We start from the raw sequence: 10679 nt of genomic DNA, 5'->3' as shown, positions 1-10679 counted from the left end.
CTAAAAAAATTTTATTTTTAATTTAATAAAATATTTTAAAATAAATTAAATATATTCAGTTAATTTAAATATATATTTATATTAAAATGAATTAAAACTTAATAATATAAATATATTACTTAAAAATATTAAAATTTAAATAATACATACAAATTAATTAACTAATAATTAATTAAACCCTCCCTCTCACCTTTATGCTGGATTAACTAATAGCTAATTAACTAACTAACTAATCAGCTAAATAATTAGCTAATCAATTAATTTACTAACCCCCTCCCCTTATTCCCTGGCAATCGTGGCCGCGAAGGAATAAGGAAAGGGGGTTTACTAACTAATCAACTAAATAGTTAGCTAATTAATTAATTTACTAACGCCCTCCCCTTATTCCCTGGTGGTCACGATCGCAAAGGAATAAGGGAAGGGGGTTTACTAACTAACTAATCCACTAAATAATTAACTAATTAACTAATTAATTTACTAATTTACTAACCCCCTCCCTATAACGCCTTCCCTTTATTCCTTGGCCGCTGCCAGGAAATAAGGGGAGGGGGGTTTACTACCCCCCCCTTATTCCTTGGCGGCCGTGGCTGCTAAGAATGAGGGGAGGGATACAATTCCTCCATGGCTCCTTGCCCAAGGGCCTTCGCCTTTCATCGTCTATGTGCCTTCTCATTTCGTCGTCTGGGAGACAAAGATTTGAGCGGGGCGACGGAAGTTTGGGAGGTCAAGGGAAGTTTCGAAGGTGATTGGGAGCTAAAGGCGGTGGTGGCGATTAAGGGGTCGGGAGAAAGGGGAGGAGAGAGGAAAATATTTACCTATTAGGGTCGAATGACGATGGATTAGGGGAGGAGGAGATTAGGAGAAGAAGAGGAGAGGAAAGTGAGAATCGAAATGAGAAGCATTCAAATTTTTAGAGAGTTTACGAAAAATTTTTCCCGGGAGATTTAAATTTGAAGTATAAACAAAAAGTTGGGGAGGATTCGAATTTAAACTACAAACAAAAGAGCCAACATTCTTCCATCATATATTCTTTCATCCTTTCCTCACTGAACATGCACGACATTCTCTTTCCCAGGATCTCTTATTGACAATAGTACACTGGTAAGAGATCTTTCTGACACTCTTTCTCGCTGGTATTTTTTAACAGTATGACACTTTTACTTGGCTCCCCATCCCAATTTCTTCCCACCTCCTTCTCTCGTACTTCTACTTGGCTCGCCATCCCAATTTCTTACAAGGCATGTGCAAAGTATTGTGCCCATTTGATATGCTTTGCATGGTTGATTCTTGCATTAAACACCGTTTTTGCCTCAGTGTGATGCACATCCGTTAAAAAACACACTCCTAGGTGTGTTATCCAAACAAGTAATTATCGAATGGGTGCACCACTTTGCACACAAGTCAATACCATCTAGTTTGAGATGCTTGCAAAGTATTGTGTCCATCGGATATGATTTGCATGCTTGATCACGCATTATACATTGTTTTCCTCCTAGTGTTACGCACCACCGTCAAAAAACATGCTCCTAGGTGTGTTATCCAAACAAGTACTTATGGGATAGGCATTTCACTTTGCAAGTAGGTCAATACCAGTTGAATAGAGTCTGTGCAAAGTATTGTGCCCATCAGATATGATTGGCATGGTTGACCAAGCATTAAACTCCATTTTGCCTTAGTGTCGTGTGCTCAAGCATCAAAAAACACTATCTTAGGTGTATTATTCCAACAAGTACTTATTGGATTGGTGCACCACATTGCATGTAACTCAATACCACCTAGGTTGAGGTGTGTGCAAAGTATTGTGCCCATCAGATATGCTTTGCATGGTCGATCACGCATTATGCACCATTTTTCCCCTAGTGTTATGCACAATTGTAAAAAAATGCGCTCTCAGGTGTGTTATGCAAACAAGAACTTATGGGATAAGTGCATCACTTTGCATGAAAGTAAACACCACTTGGGTGGAGGCACATGCAAAGTATTGTGCCCATCGGATAGGCTTTTCATTGTCGATCAAGCATTAAACACCGTTTTTAGCTCAGTGTGATTCACATTCGTAAAAGAACATGCTCCTAAGTGTATTATCCAAACAAGTACTTGTCGAATGGGCATGCCACAGTGCATGCAACTCAATACCACCTAGGTTGAGGTGTTTGCAGAGTATTGTACCCATCGAATATGCTATGCATGGTCGATCACGCATTATACACCGTTTTTCCCTTAATGTTATGCACAACCCTCAAAAAACGCACTCCCAGGTGTGTTATCTGAAAACGTACTTATTGGATACGTGCTCCACTTTGCATGCAAGTAAATACCACCTAGGTTGAGATGCATGCAAAGTATTGTGCCCATACGATATGATTTGCATGGTCGATTCATGCATTAAACACTGTTTTTGCCTTAATGTGATGTACATCCGTCAAAAAACACGCTCCTAGGTGTGTTATCCAAACAAGTGCTTATTGAATGAGCCCAGCACTTTTCACACAAGTCAATACCATCTAGCATGAGATGCCTGCAAAGTATTATGTCCATCGGATATGATTTGCATGCTTGATCATGCATTATACACAGTTTTCCTCCTGGTGTTATGGACCACTGTCAAAAAACACACTCCCAGATGTGTTATGCGAATAGGTACTTATGGGATGGGCGTGCCACTTTGCATGCAGGTGAATACCACCTAGATAGAGGCATGTGCAATGTATTGATCCCATTGGATATGATTTGGATGTGCCAAGCATTAAACTCCGTTTTTGCCTTAGTGTCGCATGCACAACAAGCATCAAAAAACACTATCCTAGGTATGTTATTCCAAAAAGTACTTATCGGATTGGCATGCCACATTCACCTTGTTTGAGGTGTGTGCAAATTATTGTGCCCATCTTATATGCTTTGCATGGTCAATCACACACTATGCATCGTTTTCCCCCTAGTGTTATACACAACCGTAAAAAAAGTGCTCCCAGGTGTGTTATGCAAACAAGTACTTATAGGATGGGCACGCCACTTTGCATGCAAGTAAATACCACCTAGGTTAATGCACATGCAAAGTATTATTCCCGTTGGATAGACTTTGCATTGTCTATCAAGCATTAAACACCGTTTTTGCCTTAGTGTGATTCACATCCATAAAAAAACATGCTCCTAAGTGTGTAACTATTCCAACAAGTACTTATCGGATGGGCACAACACATTGCATGCAACTCAATACCACCTAGATTGAGGTGTGTACAGAGTATTGTGCCCATTAAATATGCTATGCATGGTCGATCATGCATTATACACTGTTTTTCCCCTAGTGTTATGAACAACCATCAAAAAACACACTCCCAAGTGTGTTATCCAAACAAGTACTTATGGTATGGGTGCACCACTTTGCATGCAAGTAAATACCACCTAGGGTGAGGCACGTGCAAAGTATTGTGCCCATCCGATATGCTTTGCATGCTCAATTCTCGCATTAAACACAGTTTTTGCCTTAGTGTGATGCACATCTGTAAAAAAACACACTCCTAGGTGTGTTATCCGAACAAGTACTTATCGGATGGGCACACCATATTGCATGCAACTCAATAATAAATTCTTTATACTATCTTTAATAATTATAAACCGTAAAATCACAAATTTAGATTAGAGATTCTATTAGCTTAATGCTTGTATCCTTGTATCACCATCAAAATTTAATAAAATAGAGTAAAAGTAAAATAAAAGATATTATTTAATAAAAAGTTACAACTAATAGGAAAAATATTCAAAAGATACTAATATTTTTTATAATTCCTCCACAGGAAGATGGGAACATATGTCATTCCTGGGATGGAGGTGATATTATGTTGCCAAAGAGAAGTAGTTGCATTTGCTACAATCCATGATAGTGATCCAAATTCTCTGTCACTTTCAAAGACTTGGCAAAGATAAGGTTGCAGTTATTGTCTCAAAGATTCTTAGTGCACATGTTGATACCAACCGTTGATCAATGAAAGAACATCAAATAATATCTTTTCTTTGGTTCTTTTTATGTGCTGGGTCAGATGCGTCGATGTAGAGGCTGATGTGTGTGTAGGAAGTGGATTTGTCGGTGAGGCTAAAAAGTGAGTGATACTTGCACCAAAATGTGCACATGATGTAATGAGCACGTAGAGCACAAAAAATTGATCATTTCACCTTTTTGTAGCACCCTCAAATTCATCCTGGATCAAGAGATACGGCTTGATCTAGGTGGAGGGGCAAAAAAGAGTGAAAATGCATAGTGATGATGTGGCAAGTAGAGTCACATGCAAAAATGAAGAACTGTGCCTGTGAAGGGATAGTGCCTGTGGAGCACTGTGTGAGGTGGCACCTGTGTTCACATGTAGTGGATTGTGTGTGCTTGCTAGGGAGTAAGAGTGCCTATCAGGGGACTACCATGTGGCAATGATGAGGTAGCAATGCTGATGTGGCAAGTGAGGATAAGGGTGCCACGTGTTATAATTTTGACCACACTACTCTGTGGTGACCCAAACCAAGGTTAGATTGACTCGAGGTTAAAGTGACCAACCCTATCCACTGTAAACCATACTCGGGTTAACTTGACAAAAAAATTGTGTGTGGTTTGTGGAGTGCCACGTGTTGAATGCTTTACCACACCTATGTGTGGTTAGATTAAGGATAAGATGAGATAGAATCTATAAAGATTTTGTCTATAATCATTCAGATTCTATCACCCCTCCTTGGAGATGAGTCGTTGTGGCTTGGAGACGAATCGTTGTTTACTGCATGCAGAAGGTGCTAGCTGGAGATGGGCCTTGGATCTCCTTGCATTGCCCATGGAGGCATAGCTATGAGTCGGTGGTGCATTGCATGAAGCCGGCTTGAGAGGTCATTTGGCACAACAGTCTACATAGCTTTGGAGCAGGTGTTTAATGCTTTTGAGCCTCTGCTATGTTGCAAGGAGGTGGGAGCCGGGAGCCGTGTAGAGAGCATATTCAAAGGCAACCATCTACAGATGTCATAAGCAAAAAAATAAGATACTTCACATTAAAAGCCATCAATAGCATTCAAGAAAAAGATGGTCACATACCATTCCCATTTTATTCGAGTACTTTTTGTGAATTCTTGTATGCTCTTTGCGCTCAGCCTCTGCCCTCCTCTCTTCAGAAACTGTCTTTCCCACATGTTCTATTGCTTGCATAAGGTCTCCAGTGTATTCAACCTACGAAATCAAGACTCTTGAGAAATAGTGAATGGATACAATTAAAAATGCTAATCTTGCTAAATGAAAAGAATGAATACAATGAGAAATGTGAATACAATAAAAATGAGCACACTTGAAACACCAAACGTGCAAGATATCCTCTTGTCAAAGGGTACCATTGTTTTTTCCCTTTTGAATCCCTTGTCCTTGCTTTTTCAATGACTACACATTGTTCACTAGTCAAAGTACTAAGAAACAAGGTGGCATCACACTCACATATACTGTTTGTGTTAACAAGAGTGTCTTGTACACTAGATTTAATGATAGCATGCTCATTCAATCTGCACAAATAGACAAGGTTCAAATAGCATTCTAGTTAGTAGTTTCCATATCAAATCATGCACGGCATCAAATAAAATATTTTAATGTACTTATGAATTCATTCTTTGCAATCCAGCAAGTAATGCAATCTCTGAAGTACGGCGAGGTTCTATCACTTTGCACATCACCCTAATGTGTCTTGCCTTAGTCTCCATGTAGGCCTCAGAAATCAATTGCATCCATGCAGTGGTACGATGATTGCCCTCCCATACATAAAACATCTTCTTACACATAAACTGCCACTCTTTTTTACTTGCAAGCTCCTTTTCAAATTCACCTTCAACTCTCCACAATGGTGTCCATGTTTCTCTAACTTCATTTGTGACTTTTGTTTCCTCCCCATTTGAAGTGCAAAGAGAAACAATGAAAGCCCCTTTTTCAGGTAAGTAACCTTCATATTGAAAAGCACTTTTAAGTGTTGCCACATTAGACCTCAGACCACATACACGAGCATATGGAATCATCCTACACAATGGTATTTGTGGACACTCATAAGAGCCAAGGAGTCCGCATCTGCCAATGACATCACCTCCTCTTACCATCTCCACCTCCATTTTTGCAAGATCGACATCTATCTCTTCATCCTTTTATGGAAGTGACCGCTCAATTTCTTCATCCATACCTTGAATTGCAACACTATCCACTTCAAGAACCTCTCTTTCGTTCCCTACATTGTCATGGACAGATCCCTCACTCGGGGGGCACTCTCTTTTCCTTCTTTGTGCCCTTGCAGTAGTGGCAAGAGGAGGTTTTTTGTTTTCACAAAGTTTCAAAACCCTCTTCTTGACCATGATTCCAAGACTGAAATCAACCAATAACAAAAAGCAATCCATGATGAAAAAACAATCAATCCGTTATTTTTCAAGCATTTGCTTTATCAAGGCAGGCCAAAATTCACCTTTTTGCTCAAGCCCCAACAAATGGCTCCAAGAGTAAGCACGAGCACAACACTAATATGCCCTCCTAAATCTGCACGAGGAACAACCTTTTGCACATCGTATTAATACGCTGAGCTAAAACCTGCAAATTGCCTTGTTTAATGACATCTGAAATCTTGCCTTCCTCAAGTGCAAATCTGGAATTTTCATAATGTTTGGAACCGTGCATTAATACGTTGTGTTCTGGCCAACAAATCGTTGCCTAAAACACATCATTCTTGCCAACAAATCACCTCAATGGAGAATTGATAAAAGGCAAACTACAAAATCTTTGTAGCATGAGAAAATGGTAGAACATTTGGAAAAAAGCAAGATTAAAAGGTTTTCAACCACGTATTAATACGCGTGCTCTACCAATGAAAAAAATGCATTTAGAGCTTGCCTGAAAGGCCTTCATTCCAAACTTGTTACAATGGTACTTGATTTTATCTCCACGGCTCTAGTTGAGTTGGAGACGAAGATTTGATCAAAAAGCTTTGTGATATGTGAGGAAGTGGCAATTCAAAGAGTGATTTAATTAAAGAGGAAGCGATAATTCAAACTAAGAGGAAGTGATAATTCAAACATAAACTACTTCCTCACATGCAAGGAAGTCATTTCAGCTTGCTTTGATACGAGAGTTTGGCACCGCGTATTAATACACGGTGCTCAAGCCATGAAAAGGTGAAGATATATGTTGGTTCCATGGATAAAGAGCTTGTAGAGAAGGCACTTTGGCACTTTGGCACTTTGTAGAGAAGAGCTTATATAATACACTTTGGCACCGCATATTAATATGCGGTGCTCGAGCCATGAAAAGGGGTTGCCTTCCTTCACATCCTGGTAAAACTTGAGGGTCTGCACGCAATCTGCAAGGCAAAGACTTGAAGAAGCTTGTCTTCTATGAGTAGAAATAACTCCACGACCCGCTCACTAACAAAGGACAGAGCTCAAAAGCTTGGCCATCTCCAATGAGCTATGGAAAGAGAGAGAAAGCTCGACTAGAGATAAGCTTGAGCTCAAAAGGAGGAGTAGAGTGAAGGGTAGAGGTATTCAAACGGCACAAGGAAGGAGTAGAGTGAACGAGGAGAAAGTAAGAAAGGCGCAAGGAGTGCAAAACTGAAACGGCAAAACAATATGAAGCTCAAAACATTATGAACACAAACATTATGAAGCTCAAAATTCTTGAAGGTTCTGACCTTGCCAACCGGCGACACCAACAGGATGGAGAAATCCTTTACCAAATGTAAATCCTTTGCAAGAAGGTCGGAGAAATCCTTTACCAAATGTAAAACCGAATGCTGGAGCAGGCACGACACAATACCAGTAGCTTCACAAAGTAGAAGCCAAGCAGGAGCCACCAAACTGAGATTAAGTGCCCAAAAAATCAAGAGAACAAATGTAGAGACGACGAACAATGAGCAAGAGAGTATAAAACGAGCAATAGAATGAAGAGCTAAACAAAAGAGTCTGAGCAAGAAGGGAAGGCCATGAGGCACTGACGATGAAGGGTCGAAGAAGATAAATTACACGATAGGAAGAGTGGCCAAGCATGTCGGTGTAATAAGCATGAGTGAGAAGCAGTGAGAAGCTAGCCCAAGATCCGGTAGTCGTAAGTGCTTTTGCAATCAAGTTGGTCGTCGACCGAACAAGAAGAGCACTTGCTTATGAAGAGCAAGCAAAGTATGGGAGAATCGAGTAAGCTTGGAGCATGAAGGAACCAACGTGAAAGTGTCATGACACCCATGAATACCTGAGCTTCTTGAAGCAACAGGAGTTCTGGGAAGTGTGTGCCGTGAATTGCAAGCTACAAAAATATGTAAGGACAAAGAGCACGGCACGCTATGAAAAGCAGTGATTTGGAAGAGAGACGACAGAAATTAGGATGAGAAATTCGCAACAGAATTTAGGATAAGAAAACAATGCTAGTTTACTAGTCACAGACCTGCACCATAGATTTAACTTCATCGGAACTCCTTGGCTTGTTATGAGATACAATTTGTAAATAGGCGGCACTATGATAAGTATCTGCAAGTCTCCCCTTGGAATACAGATCCCATCGACCCCATCTTTGAAGACTTTGAAGACTTGGAATACGGATTACGGATCGGCTTCTTAATCGTCGCGGTTCCATTCTAGACACTCCTGTTGCTTCAAGAAACTCGAGCTGTTGATCTAGCGATGTCAACTTCTCTAGTGGACTGAAGGATGGGAGTGCAGTTGAAGCAGTTGGAGGTGGTGAAGGGCCTGGACCCTCTCGTTGTCAGAAGAAGAAGCAAAAGAAGAAGAGATCGGAATCCTCTTCTTCATCATCATCGCCCAGTTCCAACTCCTGTTGTTTCTCCAAGTTTCTCTTCGTGTAAGAGGAAAAGAAGTGGGATGGCAGGAGGAAAAAGGAGGAGGGGGAAGGGGAGAAGAGCGAAGATGCTTGAGAGCAAGCTTGAAGCAAGCCTGAAGTGAAGATGGAACTGACAATTTCATTGAACGTCAGTTCTCAGCATTGAACGTCAGTTTTCATTGAGTTAAGAGCATCAGATTTTCATGAAAACTGACAGATGGGAACTGCTTTAGATTATCGGTAGCACTCGGTTAGTTCTTCCAGTTAGGCAAAACACTCGATTAGGCAGAATTATTAGCATGAAGTTAGAAGTTAGCTTGATGGAAAGCTAGATCATTATCATGATAGTTAGAAGGAGGTTAGAAGTTAGCGTGAAGCTAGAAGATCATAGTTTTGTTGATGGATAGTTACAAGATCATAAAAATGAAGTTAGAACTTGGCATGATAATAGAAGTTAACATGAAGTTAGTTGTTCACACTCTCAAGCTTCAATATCGACATCATCAGTTGGTAGCTCATTGCATGAGTTGAAGGTTGCCTCCAAAGTGGCATGAAGAAAAGGAGTGGTGGGCAGAGATTCGCACAATTAATATGTATCTGGCAATGTGCACCATCTACTAGTCCTTTTTTTTGGACTGTTCTCCTACTAATAAATATAGCGCATCATGTACAAGTTCACAGAATAAATTCATATCCACCTTTGCAATATAATAATAATATCAATTTAAAATTATAAATTCAAGATTAACACACGTATTCATTCTTGTCACCTTTCTCCACTTCTCGTCACCTTCTACTAGTAGCTTTGCAATTCTCAAAGCTCCATTTCTTGACACCTTCTATTGGTTTTGCAATTCTCCAAGGCCTCCCCTTCTCGTCACCTTCTATTGGCTTTGCACTTATGTTCTTCTATCTAAGACAATAGAATGGCACCTCAAACCATTCTACTGAAATATCTGCAATCTCAAACACCTGCTATTAGATATGATACTGAGTTTTGTGAGGTTGCATTAACAGACATTAAGGACCATTTTTCCATTGGAGATCAAGAGATTCAAGTACATCAACAGATTGGAATTGAAGATGTTGCTATTTGTCAACCTTTGGTGGATTTGGAAGGGGGAGAGAAAGGGTTCAGATTGGATGGCCAAACCCATCAACATTTCATGGTGGTCGTAAGAAAAATAGTGTCAAATGCATCATCAACTTCTGTTGAAGAGGTGAGTGTACTTACAATGTTGCAAAGGCTTCCATTGTCTAGCTCTTTGCATGTCACCTTTTCAAGTGCGCAATCGATGCATGTTGTGCAAGAACTTCCAGCGAGATATGATGGATATGTTTTGTTTGAGCTACCACCAATAAGTTTAGGCTCTCCTATGAAAGGAATGGATCAGAGGTGTGATGGGCATATTTGGACAGAGTATACGACGACAAGTACACAAGAGTTTTTTGGAGGTGTTGTAAGATTTATAGATGTGGAGGTTATTTGAGGTGTTATAATGTGGATTGTGCTTACAATGAGTGCACTGGTTTAGTAAATGAAACATAGTGGAAAGGCAAGCTAAAGAAGACACCCTCTGTAGGGCCACTCAACAAGGAGATAGGAACATTAGTTTGCAAGCATTGTGGTGAGTCACCAGAGTGTGTAGAACCATGTGCTGCAATCATGTACTATTGTCTCCTGCATGACCGTGAAAGAGTTACCAGATGCGCAATTCATAATGGGTATGCACAACCACCCTGTGGAACAAGGGATCTCAAGGCAGAAAAGACAACAGGTAGAGGACATGGTTTTGATGCATGCTAATGTGTCTCCAAATGCATCCTGTAAGAACATGGAGATGACAGTTACAAGAGACATATT

The sequence above is a fragment of the Dipteris shenzhenensis genome, chromosome 19 (assembly GCF_047967505.1).
Source record: "Dipteris shenzhenensis isolate YYH24624 ecotype China chromosome 19, Dip_SZ_1.0, whole genome shotgun sequence".
In the NCBI taxonomy this organism is placed as follows: domain Eukaryota; kingdom Viridiplantae; phylum Streptophyta; class Polypodiopsida; order Gleicheniales; family Dipteridaceae; genus Dipteris; species Dipteris shenzhenensis.
The sequence above is the reverse complement of the archived record's forward strand: the minus strand, read 5'-3'. Positions refer to the sequence as shown.